This window comes from Eptesicus fuscus, chromosome 8 (genome assembly GCF_027574615.1).
Source record: "Eptesicus fuscus isolate TK198812 chromosome 8, DD_ASM_mEF_20220401, whole genome shotgun sequence".
Lineage (NCBI taxonomy): Eukaryota > Metazoa > Chordata > Mammalia > Chiroptera > Vespertilionidae > Eptesicus > Eptesicus fuscus.
In genome coordinates this window covers 5,458,246-5,481,940 of record NC_072480.1, presented here as the reverse complement: position 1 = coordinate 5,481,940, position 23,695 = coordinate 5,458,246, and the positions used below count along the sequence as shown (strand labels likewise).

The 23,695-nt window shown below is 43.6% G+C and overlaps 1 protein-coding gene and 1 pseudogene across 2 annotated transcripts in view; one reads left to right on the top strand and one right to left on the bottom strand.

Annotated features, from left to right (window-relative positions):
• Window positions 1-23,695, top strand: part of NBEA (neurobeachin) — an 896,160-nt gene that overhangs the window by 4,007 nt on the left and 868,458 nt on the right. The gene's annotated exons all lie outside the window — the stretch shown is intronic.
• Window positions 16,784-23,695, bottom strand: part of LOC129150064 (etoposide-induced protein 2.4 homolog) — a 51,648-nt pseudogene continuing 44,736 nt past the window's right edge.

Genomic DNA, 23,695 nt, shown 5'->3' with positions numbered 1-23,695 from the left:
TGAACTAAATTTATTTTAAAAATATGAAGCATTTTGGAATCATAGTCCTTAATATTAATAAAACCACATATATATATATTAAAATAATTTCTTGCATTTTAATTTATGTTGACATGTAAGCTTTTCATATTAACTTGAATTATATTTTATTCTTGCTATTGGGTGTTGAAAATGAAATTAAAATGCATATATAATTATTGAACTTTCAGAATCTTGAGTTCTTAGGTTTTCCACAGAATTATTAATTTCGTCATATAATGACACTAAAGTAGCAAATATTCTATAGCCAGTCTATAGTCGTTATATTAATTTTAAATAAGTACTTTGTATATTGCTAGTTTTTGGCAAATACGGTGCTCTTAATTAAATGTATCTGTAGGATCTCTCTGCTTTTGTTATATTTTCTCCAACACAATGTAAAGAAATTTATTGGTTCTAGCAGACCCAACCCCCATATTGGTTCACTGATGTAGCTGTATTATACTAGTAACATTCAGTCGTCCATCTTTTTGACTATTTAAATATTATTTTGCATAAGTTTTATAGGTTTTTCATTTCTTGCCTATACAGCTCATATTTTATGAATTGGTAGTATATCTCCTTATATGAAGATATACCTGTCACTCTCTGGTATTATGGTTTACAGGCGGTTCCCCTCCTATGCTGTGAACTCCAAGAGGGCAGGAACCTATCTTATATATATTTATTCTTTGTATTTCTGGGTCTTGGATAAGTTAATGCATTTTGAGTATGCAGGATATCATTATTAGGCAGAAGATCAGTTTCTGAAATTCTGTTCAATTGTAGAGACCAGACCCAAGATCTTTAAATAAATTAGACTCATGTCAAATTAATATATTGTTTATTCCTATGACTAGAAATGTGTGTTGAATATGTATGTTGTTATTAATGTGGTCATTATTATATATGTAAGTGTTATTTTAAACTGGTATCCTGCAATAAGTAAGAATCTGATAAAAACTTTTCAGTAAACGTATGTTTGTCAAATATATAAGTACATAACAAAGATTGTGTTATTATTAACAAAGAATACATAGTGCATTGAATAGAAATTTAAAAAATGATGGTTAGCATTTGTCATATTACCAGGAATAGTAGATATCTCTTATTTTTGTCTATCTAGCATAATGGTAATGTAATGGGGAACCACAGGGTCAGTCCCAGGACTTGTGCTGGAACTCCTGTTAGCACTGCTGAACAAGTCAACTCATTCCATAGTTGGTGATGCCTGTGTTAGAATTTGACCAAAACTGAGTCCAAGAGCAAGAAATGTGTTTGTGATTCTGCTTGAGAACCTGAAGTTCTCTGTGCCTATAGTAATTATCGTATAACCATTAAATTTTCTCTTTTAAAGCTTATTATTATTGTTGTGATTAGCTTGACGTCTCTTTAAATTGGGTTTTTGTTACTTATAAATGGAAAGGATACTTAGAAGTGTAGACATCAGTAACTGGAAATGGGACATTGTAAGGAACAGACCTTAAAGGTTGAAATAGAATGTAAGGCAGCAAGGATGTTGCTTTCTCTACCAATTCCTCTTAAGGAATTATAGAGCAGCTGTTTTAAATTGTCACCTGTGTTATCTTTGCTCATGAAACTACTGAGACTGGAACTTTAGTGATAATAGAGTGTTTGGGGCATGTCTCAGGGCCTTTGATAATCCTACCTAATAAAAGAGTAATATGCAAATTGACCACACCTCTGCTACACCCACAAGCCACACCCACCAGCCACGCCCATCAGCCGATCAGAGCGAGTATGCAAATAAACCCAACCAAGATGGCTACAGCCACAGAGAGCAGGAGGGAGGCTTGGGTTTGCCAGGCAACAGAGGAAGCCAAGCTTTCCGCCTGCCCTTGCCGGCCTAAGCCTCCACTCAAGGCTACAAAGTTTCAGTTATAGAAGGTAAACAAATCCAAACAGAAATGGCGGCAGCCACTGATCTGGAAAGAGAGGGAGGCTAGGGTTGCCCCTGGCAATGGAAGAAGCAAAGCTTTCCGCACACCCTGGCCAGCCCAGGCCCCTGCTTAAGGCTACAAAGTTTCAATTATAGAAGGATAATAAACTCCAACAGAAATGGCTGCCGGCCATGGAGCGAGCAGGAGGCTTGGCTCCGCTCCAGGCTACAAAGTTTCAATTGTAGAAGGTAAATAAATTCCAGATACCTGGGCCTCCGCTTGGGTCGCCAGGGGGTGTGGCTGGCCTGCAAACCACCACAAGCCCCATACCCAGGCCGCCCCACGCCCCAAGGGAACCCCCACCCTAATCCAGGACACCCTTCAGGGCAAACCAGCTGGGCCCCACCCGTGCACCAGGCCTCTATTCTATCTAATAAAAGAGTAATATGCAGGTTGACCATCACTCCAACACACAATATGGCTGCCCCCATGTGGTCAAAGATCCTGCCCCCATGTGGACACAAGATGGCCACCACAAGATGGCCAGCAGGGGAGGGCAGTTGGGAGGGACCAGGCCTACAAGGGAAGGCAGTTGAGAGGGACCAGGCCTGCAAGGGAGGGCAGTTGGAGGTGATCAACCCTGCAGGAGAGGGCAGTTAGGGATGACCAGGCCGGCAGAGGAGGGAAGTTGAGGGCAAACAGGCTGGCAGGGGAGCAGTTAGGCATCAATCAGGCTGACAGCGGAGTGGTTAGGGGTGATCAGGCTGGCAGGCAGAAGCGGTTAGGGGCAATCAGGAAGGCAGGCAGGCGAGCAGTTGGGAGCCAGATTGGAGAGGGTGTTGGCTGGGCTGAGGGACACCCCCCCCTCCGTGCACGAATTTCATGCACCGGGCCTCTAGTGCCTTATAAGAGGAATTAGCTTTGGTCCAAGATGGCATGCCGAAATCATAGAGGGAAGAGAATGTTGTCTTTCCAACTAAGAGAGGCCCTTTCTGTCCGTAGGCACCATCCAAAATAGTAGATAATCAGAATACATACCAAGAACCTTGAAGGTTGAAAAGCCCCAATTTTCAATGAGTTTAAATTAGAACCATGTAAAGTTCTGTTTTATAAGCTTCTCCCAAGCATCTCATGTATGTTTCCAGACTCCTGACCAGAGTAACAAACCAGTTACTAAAGAGCTTTAAAAAGGGTGCAACTAGGGAACAAGTGCTAGGTAGAATAGCTGTGCCTGGTTACACAGCTTATTGTTTCACATTGCTTCTTGGAAAATAATTAAGCTGAGGGTTAAGGGGATGAGTCCTGTGAAGGCCTGTTGCTTTGAGATTGAATATTGCTAGAAAACTGGAAAGTTGGCAATCTAGATTCATATACTGTATTCTGACAAGATCTTTGGCTTTGTTTGCTCATTTAACCAGTTGCCTGAAGTAAATTGACCAAAAGCTTATTAAGCTTTTAGGGAAACTATTTCCAGGGTTAACCTCAAGCCAGGTAAACAAAGGCCTCTATTATTGTATTTCAAAGGCAACTGCTAAAGCAGTACAACTACTAGAAGGAATATATAAGGCTATAGAAGGTAATGGATAAGAGAGGTCTTCTGAGATGGTAATAATGACCAAGGAACTCCATTGCCAGGACACAGAATTTTTGCTACTCTGACCATTACTGTATGGTCAGTCTGTGCTTTGAATTAGTGACCATGGTTTGTTTTACCCTTTTCACCCTTTTAAGTAGGAGTTAAGTTCTTTTACCATTATATATTAATTACTAGTGACCCAGTGCACGGATTCCTGCACATTGAAAGGAAATTAATTAGAAGGTGGCCAGCGGGGTGGGACTGGGTGAGATGGGCTGGACACGCCCTTGAGCCAACCTCCCAAGGTCCCTCCCTGGCCGGCTGCAACTAGGGCTCCAAGGCTTCTGCGGAGTGAGTGGAGTTCCTCCGGCAGGTGGGGTCCCTCAGCCTGGCCTGCGGGAATCGGGCTGAAACCAGCTCTCCGACATCCCCTGAGGGATCCCGGAGTTCGAGAGGGCACTCTGTAAAGTTCCTGTCATACAGGGTGTGGAACGCAGACACAAGTGTGCAGTAAATCAGATTCGGGGCCAATAGTGCCCCAGCAACAACATAACCTATGGCCAAAGGTGGAATCGCAGGGCCCTGCAAGGAATTGGGCTCCCTTCTCTCTGGTTTCTGGGTGCATCACCCGAAACCGCTGCTGCCAAGTCACTGCAGCTCGGCAGCTCCTGTGTTGAGCATCTGCCCCTTGGTGATCAGTGCGTGTCATAACTACCGGTTGGACGGACACTTAGCATATTAGCTACACACACACACACACACACACACACACACACACACACACACACACAATTACATAGCTATATTGTCAGATTATTAGGTACCATCCAAAAAGAATTTAGATCTGTCCAATTGCTCCTAGCTCAAAGATTTTTCTTTGTTTCTCCTTCCCCTGGTGAGATGATGAGTGTGTTTTTTGTTGTGCCTAAGATAGTAATATTGCTAAACAGGGAAGTTTAAAACGTGTTACATGTATGGAAAGAAGTGAGTTTATAAGGCAGATGAGCAGCCAAGGACTAGAATGTTTCAGATTTCTGTTGGTTTTAACTGCATAGAATCTGTTGTTTCTGATACTAACAGTTCTAGACTTTTTGATACTTTGTTGGGGAGTCATTTCTTTTTAATTCTTGTTTACATGGTTTGGGATTTCCCTGAATTCCTTTCTGCTTTCCTGGACCAGAATCAGAAACTGGACCTGGCCTATCAATAAAAGATAGTGGTTAAAAATGTAGCTGCACATCTGAGACAGCATGATAATTTCTTTCATTCTGCTAGAGAATAAAAGGATGCTCACCACTAGAGTTGCTAAGATGTCAGAATGTAAGTTTAGATTTGATTGGCAATCTGCCACAATTAATGCAGAGTATGCTTGAGAATGAAGTTAGCACAGAGGCAACTAGAACCAAGAGATAGATTGACAATGGTATTTTTGGAGCCTTTCAAGTCAATTATATGCCCAGACTTTTCAGTGTATTAAGCTAATATGTTTCCTGTTTTGCTTAAGATAGTTTGAGTTGGGTTGTATCCATTTCACTCCCATGATTCTGTTACCGGAAAGGGGACCTGGCCCTGAGAGGGTCTTGTCAAGGGCTGGTCAGTTGTGTGTGGGTTCTTGACTTCGTGCAGGAAAATTTCACAACATGAGTCTGGATGACCATGAAGAAACATTTATTAAAGCTGGGGACTGTGAAACAAGAACAGGCTTAGCATAGAAGAAGCAACAGGAGAGCCTATGCTGAGCTGCCCTAGATCTCTGGGAAGTCAGAGAAAATGGGGCCTTGGCATCAGGGTCAGGGGTTAGCCTGGGATGAGCTGCTGCTGCCCATTGCTCCTCTAGTTGCAAGCCTGCTGGGGTCTTTTAGGATTTAGGAGATGCATGCCTGTGGGGGAAGAAGTGGGAGAAGAAGAGGGAAAAGGTAATTGCGGGGACTGCTCCGCAGAGGAAGAGCTTGCACTAGGTCCTTGTCTTGAGGCTTTATCTCTTTCTTACTGGAGGGAATCTTAGGGGAAGTCTCAGGAGAGGGTTTCAACAGAATACTCATCAGTTCTCTAGGTGTGCTCCTCAGGGTCATGGTCTTCACTGTTTGGTCAGTGTCAGGGCAGGGGGTCATTGGTCATTGTAGCTGGTCCTAGTGTTGCCCACCTGGTTTTGCTGCTTTTCTGGGTCTGGAGCAGAAGTACAACTGAGGCCAAGATTTATTTTTAGGGAGGTGACCTTCTGTATCTGCTGTAAATTGCTCTGTCATTTTGTTTAGCTGTCTCAGTTTTCCTATTTCACTTCTCCTGACTTACTGGCTTGCCTCAATTCCTGATTAATATTTGGAATTAATTTTTTTAAAAAATTGGGTATTATGTATTACAGGACAAATAATAAGAAAAAAGTTAACTTGGCTAAGGACTTGATATATTTCAAGAAAGAAGAAATATATATTGCTAGTTAATGCAAAATTACCCTTCACTAAATAATAGTGAGGTACCATGAATAAGAAGAAAATTACCATTAAATTAAAAAGAAACCTACCATTGTTTTCTAGGCATGCTTAAATAATCTTAAATGATGATGTTGGAAGTGTAAATGTTATAGCTGTCCTGAATGACATTTTAACAATATGTATCCAGGTTTTTGACATCAGTCCTCAGTTCTTTTGACTAAGGAAGAGTTTATCTGTGGACAGTTATAGGGGTTAATTGTAGTTTTGTGTAGTTTTGTGATACAAGAGTTTGCAAAAACCTAAATCTTCAACAATAGGAAAGGTTAAATAAATTATTTTATATCCATGTTATGGATTATCATGCAGTCATTAAAACTTTATGTGCCTCAGTTTCATTAGGTGTAAAAGGGGATATTTACCTTAAGGTTTTTGTACAGATTAAATGAATTTATATGTGTATACAGACAATATATATATACTAGTGGCCCGGTGCATGACATTTGTGCATGTGGAGAGGGGTCCCTCAGCCCGACCTGCACCCTCTCCAATCTGGGAGCCCTCATGGAATGTCCTACTGATGGCTTAGGCCTGTTCCCTGTGGTTCTCTGCTCTCTGCGGACCTGCCTGCTTGACACCACCGCAGGCCCTAGTGTCTGCTCTCTGTGGGGGTCTGCTTGCCCTTCGCCGCTGGGGCCAGGAGCAAACAGGGCCCTGCTGTCTGCTCTCTGTGGGGGCCCTGCGGGGGACTGCTTTCCCCTCGCTGCCATGGCCAGGGGCAAGCAGGGCCCTGCTGTCTGCTCACTTGCTGTGGGGGACTGCTCGCTCGCTGCAGGGGATGTTCCCGCCCCGCCCCTGGCCGTTTGTGCATGCACTGGCTCAGAGCGCCTGGGTCCCGGGAATGTTCCTCCTCCGCCCCTGGCTGCTCCATGCCTGCGCGCATAGGACCTGGGTGGCCGGGGGTGGTTCCAGGACCCCAGCTGCTCTGGGCTTACATGAGGGCCTACAGGCTCAGAGTGGCCTGGGTCCCGAGGACGCCTGTTCCCAGGGTGCAGGCCGCTTGGCGCTGGCTCTCGCGCAAGCGGCCACCCCGCCCCCAGCCGCTCTGCGCCTGTGAATGCAAATTGACCCACCATCTTTGCTGGGTTAATTTGCATATTCACTCCTGATTGGCTGGTGGGCATCGTGGGGGTATGGTCAATTTGCATATTTCTCTTTTATTAGTGTAGATATATATATATATATATTTAATTTTAATAGTTTATTGATTTTTAGAGAGAGCAGGAGGGAGAGGGAGAGAGAGAAACATTGATGTGAGAGCGCAACATCGCTGGGCTGCCTCCTGTACGCCCCCTACTGGGAATCAAGACTGTAACCTGGGCATGTGCCCTCACCTGAATGGAACTTGCAGCTTCCTGGTGTACTGAAAGACGCCCAACCAACTGAGACACACCTTTAATCCTCACCCAAGGATATGTTTTTATTAAGTTTTAGAGAGCGAGAAACATCAATGTGAGAAACATTGATCAGTTGCCTTCCATACACGCTCTGACTGGGACTCGAACCTGCAACCTTTTGGTGTATGGGATGTGCTCTAACCAACTGAGCCACTGACCAAGGCATGAATTAGTATCACTTAAAGTACCTGGTACAAAGCTAACTTAATTTAGTACTTACTATAGTTTTTTAAATTTTTTTATTTTTACTCTTATCCTGAGCCTGGAGATAATCTGATCAGAGAAAAAAACACATCTATTTAAAACTGAGCTATTCTCTTGTAGCTTGGAGTACCTGAGCCTGGTGAACCTTTCAGAGAACAGATCTCAGGTACCCACAGATCATGATCTCCTATTAAACATAGGAGGTCTGTTCCCCTGAATCTTGTATAGTCTTTAACAGTGCCTTGGGTCATTTTTCCTAATTTTTTAATTTGAGCGAAGTGGATGGAAAACTGGAGAAAGAATGGATAGGAGGTTATTCAAGTTCCTTTGCCAGGAATCTCTTCCATCTCTTCCCTTAAATGGCTGAATTTCACATGTAGACCTAGTAGGACATGAATGATGATCCTAGGTAAATAATACTTCCCTCTGGGAGCATTAGCTTGAATATTTATAAGACTACTTGAATAACAAGCCTGAGGGACAAGTTAGAGGAGTAACAACGATTTTGTGCATTTGTTTTAGAAAATATTAGCGTATATCTTAATAGCTCTTAACTGTTTACAGTGTTTTTGAGAAATTACTCTGCATTAACTAATCCTCAGAATAACTTTCTTTTCAGATACCATTCCTTCTCTACAGATTTGGAAACAAAGGCTGTATAAAATGTCAAGTAGTTACACAAGGTTATCTAGGTATTAAGTCGGAAGAGTTGGGACTCAGGCCTTCAGATTCAAAAGGTGGAGTCTTTTCCATTATTAATTGAAATGTTTATCCAGTACTTAGAAATTATCCCAAAGGCCAGTTTTATGTGAAGAGATGATATTAGAAGAGAAGGGATCAGCCAGCCTCAGTGAGTTGATTCTGTGGTAGGGAATGCTAACCATAGAGGGCTCAGGACAAGATGTTCACAGGAAATAAAAATGAATGCAGGACAGTTAGATGGATTTGAACACAAAGGTGATTTAGCAAGCCCAGCCCGTGTGGCTTAGTGGTTGAGTGTCAACCCGTGAACCAGGAGGTCACGATTCCATTCCTGGTCAGGGCACATGCCAGGCTTTGGGCTGGATCCCCAGTAGGGGCTGTGTAGGACGCCTCTGATCGATGATTCTCTCTCATCATTGATATTTCTATCTCTCTCCCTTCCCCTTCCTCTCTCTAACATCAATAATAAAAATATATATATCTTTAATGTGATTTATCAAGAAATATAAACTATGGGCCCAGTACACAGATTCATGCACCTTGAAAGGAACTGTGGGCCACGAGGCTGAGGTGGGCACAGGAGTGGGTTTTAGTCCATCCTCTGAGCCCCCGTCTGGCCCCTCCCACTGTGGCTCCTGGTGCCCTGTCTGCCTGCAGCCCTGCTCCCGCCACTGCCATTCCCACGCGCTGATGGCACTGGCCTTGCTCATAACCGCTGATAGCGCAGAGAGATTGGGGCCAGCGCCAGCAGTGGGTGTGAGTGGGGCTGTCACTGGTAGTGGGTGCAAGAGGTGGCTGCTGGCTCCGATCACCCCTCAGGAGCAGGGGGAGGGGAGAAGCCCTCAGGGGCGATCGGGGCTGGCAGCCACCGCTTGCACCCGCTGATGGTGCTGAGCGATTGGGGCTGGCACCAGGTGCCGGCCATGGGTGCAAGCGGGGCTGGCACCGGCTGCAGGTGCGAGTGCTGGGCGGGACCGTGGCACACGGGAGCAAAGAATTTTCAGTAACCACCAGAGGCTTGCCACGATGACATCAACTGATGCCCTGCCTTGGTCTGGCGCCCCCACTCACCTGTTCCACCATCCTGCCGCGGCCGACGCCTGCCATGTTTCATGCTCTTCCACCTGCTGCTGATGCCCGCCATGTTCCCTGCGCATTCCCTGGTGGTCAGCGCACGTCATAGTGACCGGTTGTTCGGTTCCGCTGTTCTGTCTATTTGCAGATTAGGGTTTTATCTATATAGATTGCTTTTTCTGATGGAGTCAGATAGTTCTTGTAGAGCTCTTTCATTTTTGTTTATGCTGAGTTCTCTCTCTTCTTCCCTCTTTGTCATTTCTTATTTCCTATCTTTGATATCACTAATTCTTTCCTCCATCTGGTTGGCTCTGTTTTCTTTGCTCAGTAGTTTACTCTTGATCTCATTAATTGCATGCTTCATTTCTAGGATATCTGATTGGTTCTTTTTTAAAGTTTCAAGTCTTTTTGATAAAGTACTCGTTTTGTTCATTGAATTGTTTTCTGAATGGATTGAACTGCCTCTCTGTATTTCGTGCATCTCATTGAGTATTTTTAGAACTGCAGTCTTGTAATTTCTGTCATTTATTTCACATATTTCTATTTGCCAGCTTGCTTTCTGGGGATTTTTCACTTTCTTTCTGATTATCCTCGTTACAGTGGTTATTCATGATATTTGCTTCTCTCCTTTTTGTAGGCACTTATATCTGTCTATATTAATGGCCATTGGCACTTTCCTCTGAAGACATCTTTCTCCTCTTTTCCAATAGATGGTGCTGAATTGCAAGATTTTTTACCTCTTTGATCTTCCAGTCATGACCTCCACGTCTTCCATAAGTAATGCTGGGCTCCTTTGGATTGGGGTTTGTTTTGCTCTCACCATATTGGTGACCTCTGATCTTTGTGCGGTCCTGCCCCAAGCACTCCACTTGGGTATCTGCGAAACAGCAGCTCTATTTACAGATGACATGCTCCTCAATCTGAGTCTAAGGGCAACGGAAGGTGAGTTTTTAGGAGTCCATGTCATGGCAGAGCTCTGTGGTTCTGTTTCTTTGTTTGAAACACCACTGCAGGACGGACAGTGGAGAGCCACAGGGCAGAACCCTGTGCTCTGTTCCTTTAGGCCCATGGTTGGCAAACTGCGGCTCGCGAGCCACATGCGGCTCTTTGGCCCCTTGAGTGTGGCTCTTCCACAAAATACCATGGCCTGGGCGAGTCTATTTTGAAGAAGTGGTGTTAGAAGAAGTTTAAGTTTAAAAAATTTGACTCTCAAAAGAAATTTCAATCGTTGTACTGTTGATATTTGGCTCTGTGGACTAATGAGTTTGCCGACCACTGCTTTAGGCTGAAGGAAGCGCTTGCTACGGCAGGCTTCCTCCTCTCTTCAGGCCAAGATGTGAGCTCCAAGCTGCAGGGCTTTGCTATAGGCCATTTGCACTTTCCTCCTTTCTCATTTCCCATTTACTCCAAGTTGTCCAGCTTTAGATGCTCCAGTGCACCGGTTTCTCAGGCGTGCCTATGTATTGAACAGGTAATTCTTTGTTGAATAATAGTTGGTAAACTTGTTGAAATTTTAGGGGGAGAAGCCAAGGTTATTTCTCATGCCACCATTCCTCTTATATCCTAACTTATTTTAAGAGTGGGTGAAGCAGTTGTGAGGAACCATTTTTGTCTGTGGAAGTATGTTGAGCAAATAGATTTTAGTCAGATTTTCTGGGTTTTTAAATTAATTATATTGGGCTTTTTTTGTTCCAGAAATAATGTTTAATGATGTTTAGTGATCCGTACTCATGACAAACTGTCCTTTGGAATGACAGCTGTATCCAATTACATTGAAAAATTATGCTGCCAAACTCTGAAATAAATTGAAGATGATTTCTTAGAAAATATGGGATCTAGACATTTACAATAGTGATTATAGTTCCAGTGAGAGTGGTTGGGGTTTTGGATCAATATAATTATGCATTCTGTATCTTAGAGCCTTAATTTATTATCTTTGTATGTAAAAGGAGTAAATGTATATAATGGGGAGGTAGTTTATGATATTAAAATTTCATAATTCAATGTACCATATTTGTGGCATATGTTATTAGTTTTTAAAGAGAGACACTATTAACGTAGTTTATTCCTGAGACCTTATAAAGGTTTTGCTTTTATTATGATACTTAGCTATTAATGTTTATTATACACTGTTACAGAATCATTTCATTCTACGGTTGACTTATTTTAGTTATTTAAGATACATTACTATAGGGAGGGTGAGTGGGTGGGAAGAGATCAACCAAAGAACTTGCATGCATATATGCATAACCAATGGACACAGACAATAGGATAGTGAAGGTCTGGGGTGGGGATGGGGTAAGGCCCGGTCATTGTGGGAAAAAAGGGGACATATGTAATACTTTAAACAATAAAGATTTTTAAAAAATTAATAAAATACATTACTATCTTTAATTTGCAGATCATTTAGTTCTTAGTTCATGGCTACTTTTCCTTAGGGCCCCCCTGCCTCTTTTAAATACTAGTCAGTTGTGTCTGAACATATATACTCATTTTTAGTCTAACTGCATCTCTAATCACATAATCTGTTTTATTCAACAAACATTTATTGACTCCTTACCTTAAGTAATGCTAGGCACGGAGTTTATAGTACTGTATCTGATGACAAATGTAGGCAATGAAATGTAAAAATTCTAGAATAGAAATAAATTAGGGCATAGTGGGCCACACTGAAGGGAGAAAAATACCAATGGAGTCAAGGAAAGGCTTCATAAAGTGATGCTTGAGTTGAGGTTTAAAAGATGGCTAGATCTATTTAGAACTGTACAGTTGTGTGGTAGCCACTAGCCACATGTGACTGATGAGCACTTGAAATGTTCTGAAAGCATAAAATGCACACTTGATTTTGAAGACTTGGTATAAAAATGTAAACTATACTAATAAAAGCCTAGGTGGTCCTTGCGCCCTTGCGCATGAAGTTGCCATAAGATGGCTGGCACAAGCTAGCCACCACAAGATGGCCGTGCGCACAGCGGAGGCGGGGCTTGGCAGCTGCTCTGCACAGTGAGGCTTGGGGGTCCCATGGCTCCACGCGGTGCGGAGGGGGCCAGTCCCAGCATCTGCCACCTTGTGCGGAGGAGGCGGGTCCCAGCGGAGGAGGCAGATCGCAGCAGGGGAGGGTGATTGGGCCAGCAGGGGAGGGCAGTTGTGGGCAAATGGGCAGGCAGGGGAGGGCAGTTGTGGGCGATTGGGTTGGCAGTGGAGGGCAGTTGGGGTGATCGGGCCAGTAGGGGAGCAGTTAGGCGTCAATCAGACCGGCAGGGGAGCGGTTAGGGGGTAATCAGGCTGGCAGGCAGAAGCGGTTAGGGGCAATCAGGTAGGCAGGCAGGCGAGTGGTTAGGAGCCAGTGGTCCCAGATTGTGAGAGTGATGTCCAACTGCTGAGAGACACCCCCCACCCCATGCATGAATTTTGTGCACTGGGCCTCTAGTACTATATAATAAAAGGGTAATATGCAAATTGACCCTAACAGCCTAACGGCAGAACGACCAGGAATGACGGGTCGCTATGATGCTCACTGACCACCAGGGTGGAGACGCTCAATACAGGGGCAGCTCCACTCAGCCACACCTCAGGCTGATGGCTGCGAGCGCAGTGGCAGTGGTGGGAGCCTCTCCTGCCTCCTCGGCAGTGCTAAGGATGTCTGACTGCGGTTTGGGCGGGGAGCAGGCCTAAGCCATCAGTTGGACATCCCCTGAGGGATCCTGAGCTGCCATAGAGATGTCTGATTGCCAGCTTAGGCCCAATCCCCCTGGGGAATGGGCCTAAGCTGGTAGATGGACGTCCCCTGAGGAGTTCCAGACTGCGAGAGGGCACAGGTCGGGCTGAGGGACTCCCCCCCCCCCCCCCCGAGTACACGAATTTTCATGCACCGGGCCTCTAGTCTCATTAATAATTAAAAATATTTATTACATGTTGAAACGATATTTTAGATACATTGGGTTAAATAAAATATAAATTAACATCTCCTGTTTCCTTTTACATTTTTCTTTTAATGTGGCTAATGGACTATTTAAAATTACATATGTGGCTTACATTATACTTATATTGGACTAGAGGCCCGGTGCATGAAATTTGTGCATGGAGGGGGTGTCCCTCAGCCCAGCCTGCACCCTCTCCAATCTGGGACCCCTTGAGGGATGTTGGACCGCCCGTTTAGGCAGTTAGGGGTGACCGACCAGCAGAGGAGGGCAGTTGGGGGAGACCGGGCCAGCAGGGGAGAGCATTTGGGGGGGACCAGGCCTGGTCGTCTCCCCCAACTGCCCTCCCCTGTGGGCCTAAACGGGCAGTTGGACATCCCTCTCACAATCCAGGACTGCTGGCTCCCAACTGCCCTCCTCTGCAGGCCTGGTCCTCCCCAACTGCCCTCCCCTGCTGGCCTGGTCCCCCCCCAACTGCCCTCCCCTGCTGGCCTGGTCCCCCCCAACTGCCCTCCCCTGCAGGCCTGGTCCCCTGCAACTGCCCTCCCCTGCAAGCATGGTCCCCCCCAACTGCCCTCCCCTGCAGGCCTGGTCCCCCCCCTCCCCCCCAACTGCCCTCCTCTGCTGGCCTGGTACCCCCAACTGCCCTCTCCTGCAGGTCTGGTCCCCCCCAGCTGCCTATTGCGCTAGTCTTTTTCTGAAAGAGAGATATAGTTACTGTATCTATAGTTACAGTATTCTGTTGCTCATTCTCAGTTCCTCAACTGCCCTCCCCTGTAGGTCTGGTCCCCCCCAACTACCCTCCACTATAGGCCTGGTCACCCCCAACTGCCCTCCTCTGCTGGCCTGGTCACCCCTAACTGCCCACAACTGCCCTCCCCTGCAGGCCATCTTGTGGTGGCCATCTTGTGTCCGCATGGGGGCAGCCATCTTTGACCACATGGGGGCAGCCATCTTATGTCTTGGTGTGACGGTCAATTTGCATATCACTCTTTTATTAGATAGGATATTCCTGGTTTAGAGATGACATAGAAAAAGTAGATGAACCATAGAAAGAAACTAATGGGTATTTTAGCATGCTGCCTTTATTATGTGTATGCATATCTATTTGTGTACATATACACGTACCTCATATACTTATAAATACAAACACATTTATGTATCTTTATTATATTGTTTGAGCCACTCATATTTTGGGTTGTTCTGTTAGGTGTCAGTAAACCTCATTCTAACGTATGCATTGACTTAATAACAACAATTTAAAAATCACATATCATTGGGGAAAAACTTGTTCTGCTCTGGTAAAAATTGCCTAAACAATTCATGGAAATCAATATGGCAACATAGTAAATGCATTTTATTGTCAGCAAATACTTTGGAAGGCAAATTGTAAACATTGCTACAGAGTTAAAAAAAACACAATTTCATTTTATTATTTATAAAAAAATATTTTTATTGATTTCAGAGATGAAGACAGAGGGAGAGAGGGAGAGAAACATCAATGATGAGAGAGAATGATTGATTGGCTGCCTCCTGCATAGTCCCACACTGGGGATCGAGCCCACAACTCTGGCAGGTGCCCTTACTGGGCATTGACCATAACCTCTTGGTTCAACCACTGAGTCACACAGGCTGGACTGAAGAAACAATTTTAATAAAATGTAGGAGTTTATTGTGTAGGATTTAGATAAAAGTACTATTATTTCTAATATGGTTTGCTTATTCTAGACTAATTCTTAGTGAAATAAACAATTGCTTTTTTTGAGTTACTATTAAAAAATATATATGAAAGTATACTTTCTGGAAATACATGTTTGCCCTATTTACCCAAACCTGAAATCAAGAAGTAACTTTACCTGGAAAACAGGATATATACTTAGTGAAGGTTTATTTGATTTATCAGAATAAGAGTACTCCATTTTTGTTAGATTGCAATTTTTGTTTTAATGAGGAGTACTGTATTTTAAATGAGACTCTGAATTGGATAGTAGAATCCTGGAATGCAAGTGATTGATAAGATTTCAGAGATTTTCTGGATTATAGATAAGGAAACCTAGGCACAGAGAAGTTACTGATTTAATCTGCTGCTCAGTTTTTAAGTTGCCCAACTGAATTTCAGGTCTCTGAATTTCTAGTACCCTTTCTGTTATATTAACCTGAGTGACTTGGGTTTGGCTAGCATATCTATCATTTTGCTAGGGTGCTATAACAAATACTACAGACTGGGTAGCTTAAATATCAAATTTACTTTTTCATGGTTTCGGTGGCTAGATGTCCATCTTCTCCCTGTGTCTTCATATGGTTGTCTGTGTGTCAGTGTCCTAATTTACTCTCTCTATAAGGAAAGCAGTAATATATGGATTAAGGCTCACCAATATGATCTCATTTTACCTTAACTACCTCTTCAAAGGTTCTGTCTCCAAATACAGTTAGAATTTGAGATTCTGAGGGCTAGCATTTTTGTGTGTGGGGGGAGGTGGGGAGTTGGTTAGGGACCAGCTTCCATATAGTCTCTTTAATATGACAGAAAAACACCAATCCCAGGTTTATTGGGTTTAATAAGTTTACTCCCTTAGTTCCTATTTGCAGCACCCAATATTCCTTTGAAATACCAGATAGACCCACAGTGGCTAGCAGTAAATTTCAGAACTTCATAGTTTAAGTTCAGGTTCTCTGAGCATTCTGTGTTGCAGTGTCACTTATCCAAAATTGGTACCTCCCTGTAGTTGGGGAACTTTAAACATACCAGTGAAAAAAGTTTTTTCCCCTTCAAGAAAAAGGAAAACCACTGCTTAACACTCAGCAGATATGGCTATGAGGTCTTTCATCCTATCTCTCCCTTCAGGTTTATATTTTGCAGTGGAAGAAGAGAGACCAACCTGAGTTACAAGAAACAAGACAGGAATGGCTATAAAGGGAGTGACCAGAAGCAACTGAGATAACCTTTTACCTCCCACATGCAATATATGTGCTTCACAGAAAAAAAACAAAAATAACAGGACTACAAAATACAAAAGCTAGAATTTCAAAATCCATTCATCCAAGGGTGGTGAAAGGGAGGAAGGGGAGGTGGGAAGGTAAATAGCATGGGGAGAAAAAGTACTCAGATCAGTCCAGGCACAGGGGCTGGCAGATGCTAGGAAAGACCTGCAGAAAAATGTGTCCTTTCAGACTCACAGGTGTTGAAAATCCACATATTGGTGTCAGGAAGATTGTGTCTTACCGGCATGCACCAGAGACAAAAAATCCAATTCCTCAGAAGGGAATATGCAGAGGGCCCTTGGCAGAGTTGGTCTTGCCTTTCCTGGTGGGGGAGATAAACAAGGAAAGAGCTGCAGAGCCCCCTTCCAATCCCACTCATCTCCTCTGGATGGCAGGTGACTCAGTGGCCTGAAGTAGCCTTCAGTTTGGCAGGAGATGAAAGTGGTGGAGGGAACTTCTCTGCAGAGGTCGAGGTACTCAGAGCAGACTGTAGGTAGACCATCTTGTGGAAGTCTGTTGCTTAAGAGAACCACCAAGGAGATGAGGCACAACAAAGGTAAGCTTTGCCAGGGGTCTTTGCTTTATTGGCACTGACAAATAAAGGAAAGAGGATAGAGAAGAGGCAGCCATTGATAATGTATGAGGGCTGCATAGCTGTGAGGGCAAACCAAATCGGAAGTTAGTTGGTAGTTTCTATCTAAGGAAAAAGAGGTTAAGTGCCCCTGACTAATTAGTCAGGTGTTGCACATATTTTTTAGGCCAATTCATCTGTATGTTTGACAATCACTGGTGCATTTCAATTCCTTTATTGAACCCTTAATACTCAAGTCACTATAGTGATTTATGCAGGAGACTAACCAGCTGACCATCATGGTGGATGGGAAAGAGACTCACAGACATCCCTTGGATGAGGAAAAGAGCCTGAAGCAGAAGGCTGAAGAGCATGTCAACCATTATTTTGCTAACACTAGGGAATGTGTGAGGTTTCCTCCCAGATACCTTGAATGCCAGGCCAGCTATATCTTGAAATCAAATGGCATTCACAAACAGGGGGAGCACTCAAAGAGCACTGAAAATTATTGTGAGAGAGAATTCCATCCATGACCAAATATCTCCATATAGAGACGGATCAGTAGTTACTGACTGAAGTACAGGAATAGTATCTAATAAAAGGGTAATATGCAAATTAACTGTCACTCTGTCACAAAGATGGTGGCGCCCATAGTCACAAGATGGCGGTGCCCAGTCCTCTCAGAGTCCCGCAGTCCCAGTGGGGGGTGGCCGCTGAGAGTGGGCAGCGTGAGTTGCCTGGTGGAATGCTTGATTTGTTGCCGTGGCAACAAGGCAAGCGTTCCACGCCCAGCCGCGGATGGGCCTCTGGGCCGAGGAAAGCCTGTGGGCAGCGGGCGCGGAGCGGCCAGGTCCCGCAGAGAGCTACTGGCTCACAGATTTGTGCACAGGGCTCCTAGTAAACAATAAAACAGGAGGAGACTAAACCAGAATACCCTGCCATTTTAAGCACAGCATTGGAGAAATTCTACCAAGACTATGTGGCTCACTTTCTTGTTTCCTCTCCATGCTCTCGACTCTCCTCTGTGCCAGGACACTACCTGCTCTTTTTTAATGCTGCTCCTCTCTCTTTTGCTGAATTCAAGCATCAAGATGCTACAGATTTCCCAGATGGAGTCTTTGGTTCCCCTGGCAAGGCTCTGGAGAAAGATTTGACACTGCCAGCCATCTCGTCACCTCCCAAACTACCAACTATATGGAGGAGAGAGAAGCGTCCCAAGATCTTTCATTATGAAGAACCCGGCAGCTCTATTGCTGGGCTCTGGTCTGGCCCCTCACCCACGGAGGGCCACTCCGATCCTCCTCACCCAACTACGAGCTGCCGCCTGCCTGGGCAATCACAGGGCTGAGGCCACTGTGAGGGTTAGCATTTTAACATGAGTTTTGGAGGTACACAGAAGGTCTTAAGTGAAAATAAGGATTAAATAAGTGATGGTGATAAAACTATGAGATCTATTTATAGTGTTTCACATACATTTCCTTTAAAATTTACACTGTTTTTCATTACATAAACCCCTGACTTCCTTAATTTGAATTATTTTATTCTTTTCCTTCTACTTTTTTCTTTTCTCTCTCATGTTTTTATTCTCATACTAGAGACCTGATGCATGGAGATTCGTGCAAGAATAAGCCTTCCTTCACCTGGCTGCTGGCACCGCCTTCGCTCCGGCCAGAGCCTCCTTTCTGCCTTGGCTCCAGCCCGCAACCGCCTTCCGCCTCTTGCCTTGTCACATCAATTTGCATATTCCCTTCTTATTGGCTGTGGGCGCCGCCATCTTTGTCGTGGAGTTATGGTCAATTTGCATATCCTGTCTTTATTAGATAGGATGCCTTCATCTGTGCATCCAAAGGTATTACTTATTTACTGGTATCACTAAGCCCAAACAGTTTTGACACTCTTCTTTAGCTAATTACAAGTGTTATTTTTATATCTGCTGCAATGTTGGTAGAAAACTGATGTTTTCACTCTCCTTCAATAATAGCAATAAGGATAATAATAATGAACCTGTGTTGAGCTCATGAAGCACCAGGTAGCCATTGTGCTAAGTCAGCTATTTTCAACTGAAGACACACATAAACTAATTACTAAAATTCTGTGGCACACCAAAAAATGTTCTATTTTTTGCTGATGTGACAAAAAAATAGGTGTAATTCTTATTGATTTACAAAAAAAAATAATAGTAACTACCTACTCTTTTTGCTCCAAAGTGACTTTTAAAAAAACCAAGTGCCTATATTTGTATATAAGGATTTCTGATACCAAGAATTAATAAATCAGACACAACCTTATTATGTGATGTGACCAATAAGATGTAACACTACTATATGATCTCTATATTTATGGTTCATACGAGGGCATTCATACCAGATGGCTATTGTTTTGGCTGTTGTCATTTTTTTTATTTGGCAATCTAAGGAAAAAGAGGTTAGTGCCCCTGACTAATTAGTCAGATACTGGATATTTTAAAAATTCTTGTGGCACACTGGTTGAAAATCTTTGTGCTAAGTGCTTCACATGCATTAAATCTCACCAGAGTCATGTGAAGTTAGGTAGTGATGAGGAAACTAAGGATTAGAGGTGTAAATAATATTTTCAAGATTTTATAAGTAATAAGCATTGTTAGGTTTCAAACAGAGGCAGTATTTGCTATGTTTATTGCCTCTATTTTAGAAATCTTAAGAATTTAATTTGCTGCTATCTTAAATTCTAACTATAGTCTCATTGAAATAAGATACGGAAATAACATCATGTGTTCATAGCTTCTGTGATAACTATGCCAAGCATTTAGCACACTTAACTTGGAGTATTTAAATTTATTGAAGTTTTGATTCTCAAGCCCTTTGAAGTCTGTTTGCATACCCAGTTAGTCATTCAGTATTTCCTCTCCACTTAGCATATAGCACGGAGTTCAGTGGCATGATTTATATTGCTTGTCATCATCTGCCCCTGCCTCTCTTTTTGGTGACAGTTTATTTCTCCACAGTATATTTAAAGTAGTATCTCCTTTATGACATTCTTTAGTCATAATAAACTAGTATTTTTACTTTCAGAAATTTAACATACTCATATGGCTCATGTGTTGCACATGTTTTTTAGGGTTGTTTATGAACTATATTATTGATCACCTATTGAGACAATATCCAATGTATGTTTGTGTTGTTGTTATTGTTGTTGTTTTTGTCTCTGTACTATTCAGAGTGATAATGGGGCCCAAAAGATAATTACTGCTTCTGGACCAAAAAGGAGATATTCACAGCCTGATGTGGGCTACCGTGAAGAAAATCTGTACATACCTATTTGTATCTGACCAAGTGTATTTTTATTTCTATTTATTTATTTTGATTTCAGAGAGAAAGGGAGAGGGGGAGAGAGACAGAAACATCAATGTTGAGAGAGAATCATTGATTGACTGCCTTCTGCATGTCCCCCAGTGAGAATCCAGCCCACAACATGGGCATGTGCCCTGATCAGGGATCGAACCGTGACCTTTTGGTTCACAGGTCGATGCTCAACTACTGAGCAGCACCAGCCAGGCTAACCAACTGTATTTTAAATGGGAGGCAACAGGAGAGGGGCAGGGTTGTGAAGGAGGAGCAGGGGAAGACCGTTAACTAGATTACCAGGTAGATACACATTTGATCCCACCTGGGTCAAATTAACACTGGAACAGAGTAGAAATAGTGGACTGGGAAAATGACCATTGTAAGTAGCTTCTGAATGCTCCAAAGCAGTGCCCAAAGTAGAGGACTCATCATAGCAGTGTTCCAGGGATGATTTGCCTAGAAATCTAGCACTGTGTATTTCGAGAGTTGTGGTTGTTCATTAAGATTTTAGAGTATAGTTCAGCAACATTCTTGGATGATCTTAAACCCTGAAGATGTCTAAATACCTAATGGAGAGGAGAAGGAGATTAAAGAAGATTAATTTAAACATACATTTATTTCTATGTGGTGGTTGGGATCTCAAGTGTCCAAACCTAGTGATAGTATGCTGGGACAAAGTAGGATTGAAAAGATGATTCTTTTCTAAAAAGTTCAAATTCTATTAAGAGACCAATATAAAAAATACTAAATATTTCTAGCCAGTTTGGCTCAGTTGTTAGAGCATCGGCCCTTGGACTGAAGGGTCTCTGGTTCAATTCTAGTCAAGGTCACATACCTAGGTTGCAGGCTTGATCCCCAGCCCAGGTCAGGGTGTGTTCTGGTGGCAACCAATCAGTGTTTCTCTCTCTCTGTCTCTCCCCCTCCCTTCTTCTCTAGTTCTAAAAAATGAATGGAAAAACATATACTTGGGTGGGGATTAACAACAAAAAATATACTAAATAGTGTGATCAGGCCTTTGTGGTTTCACTTACTTGAATTCACATCCTGGCACTGCTTTTTTTTCTCTTGTGATCTTGAGTAAAAATATGTATTAGAATGTGATATCACAAAGGAGAAGATGATAAGTTATTTGCAGGAGTCAGAAAAGACTTTGAGGTGGAGGATTCTCTTGAGATTGGCTTTGAAGAGTGAGAAGAAGTTTATTGAGTAGGCAGGATGGAGCAAGGGCTCAATTCCAGTACTGGAAGTTTTGATTGGCACAGTATATTTAAAGTAGTATCTCCTTCTAGGAGTGTTTTTCTCCTTTAAAAAATTGGTACTTAGTCTTTAGGATTTAGCATAAGCTTCTGTCATTTCCATTTTTCTTGTATCCATTAGCACCTTGTAAATACATTAATCTCAACAATCTTAGGAGTCACATTTTTGAAATGTATTGTGGTTTGCAAAACTGCAGTTTGCAAAATCAAGGTCTCTAGACACTAAGGGGTAGAAAGAAGAGGAGAAATAAAAGCAATGACTTAATCATGTATATATTTGTATATAAGTACATAAATAAAGTTCTGGAAACAGCTGTTACCAAAACAAACCAGAATCATTTGTTGCTTGTTTGCACCAAATATAATGTAACTAAAGGCCCGGTGCACGAAATTCGTGCACAGGGGAATGTGTCCCTCAGCCCAGCCTGTACCCTCTGTCCAATCTGGGACCCGTTGAGGGATGTCCGACTGCCCGTTTAGGCCCGATCCCTGTGGCAAGCAGTCGGACATCCCTCTCACAATCCAGGACTGCTGGCTCCCAACTTCTCACCTGCCTGCCTGCCTGATTGTCTTCTGCCTGCCAGCCTGATCACCCCCTAACCCCGCCTCTGCCAGCCTGATCGATGCCTAACTGCTCCCCTGCCGGCCCGATGGCCCCTGTCTGCCCTCCCCTGCCAGCCAGGTAACCCCTAACTTCCCTCCCTTGCCAGCCTGGTTGCCCCTAACTGCCCTCAACTGCCAGCATGGTCACCCCTAACTGCCTTCCCCTGTAGGCCTGGTCCCCCCCAACTGCCCTCCCCTGCAGGCCTGGTGTCCCTCAACTGCCCTCCCCTGCAGGCCTGGTGTCCCTCAACTGCCCTCCTCTGCAGGCCTGGGTCCCCCCAACTGCCCTCCTCTGCTGGCCCAGTCACCCCTAACTGCCCGCCCCTGCAGGCCTGATCGCCCCCAACTGCCCTTCCTTTCAGGCCTGGTTCCTCCAATCTGCCCTCCCCTGCTGGCCTGATTGCCCACAACTGCCCTCCCCTGCTGGCCATCGTGTGGTGGCCATCTTGTGTCCACATGGGGGCGGCCATCTTTGACCACATGGGAGCAGCATTTGTGTGTTGGAGTGATGGTCAATTTGCATATTACCTCCTTATTATATAGGATTATATAGGATAGTAGTTACAAGTTTTGGTTAGGTATGCTGTTAGGCTGTTGAGTGTTACCTTTTAATAAGAACTCTTGCTGGGAAGAGAAAAAACACTATTACATTAAATGTACACATCAATTATGGGTTATATGTGATTTCAGATATTTTAAAATGTGAAAAATATTTTCTTGAATAAAGGAAATACAGCATTCTCAATTAATAGAATAATTCCATGACATAGGCATTTCTGTCCCATTATACACATGAGAAAAGTGAAGCTGGGTGAATTTGAAAGTAAGGACTTTGGGCAATGTGGAGCAACAAGTTTTGAACAAGTGAAGCAATATGTTCATTCCATGTAAGTTGTTATTCTCTTCTCCTTTCAGTATAGTTTTTGTGTTTCTCTCCTGAAACAACAGGAATGGTCAGAGAGAACAGCTTATTTAGTGGTGAAATATAGTATATGATCATGGGTGCTTTCTTTAGTGCCAGCTTGTACCTGCTCCTTTTAGGCCGTTTATAGCCATTTATAACTATGAACTAATGTACCTGACTTACAGTATTTAGAGTTATGAGTTAATGCGTAAAATGCTATTTGAGTCAAATTCATTTTTGTATCCTGGTTTCCTATAAAGTGGTTGGCCTTTGTGGTATGTCTAATCTGAATTCATATCTTGGGTCTGCCTTTTCTTTGGTTTGTGATTGACCTTGAGCCAAGTATTACATCGTTGAGCCTCTGTTTCTCTTTTTTTATAACTCCATCTCTATATCTATATCCTTCATATATGTATGAATATATATTCACTAGAGGCCCGGTGCACGAAATTCGTGCACGGAAGCTGAGGGTGTGTGTGTCCCTCAGCCCAGCCAACATCCTCTCCAATCTGGGACCCCTCGAGGGATGTCCGACTGCCTCTTGAGGCAGTCGGACATCCCTCTCACAATCCAGGACTGCTGGCTCCCAACTGCTCACCTGTCTGCCTTCCTGATTTCCCCTAACCGCTTCTGCCTGCCAGCCTGATCACCCCCTAACTACTCCGCTGCCAGCCTGATTGATGTCTAACTGCTCCCCTGCCAGCCTGTTTGCCCACAACTTCCCTCTGTTGCCGGCCTGGTCACCCCTAACTGCCCTCCCCTGCAGGCTTGATCG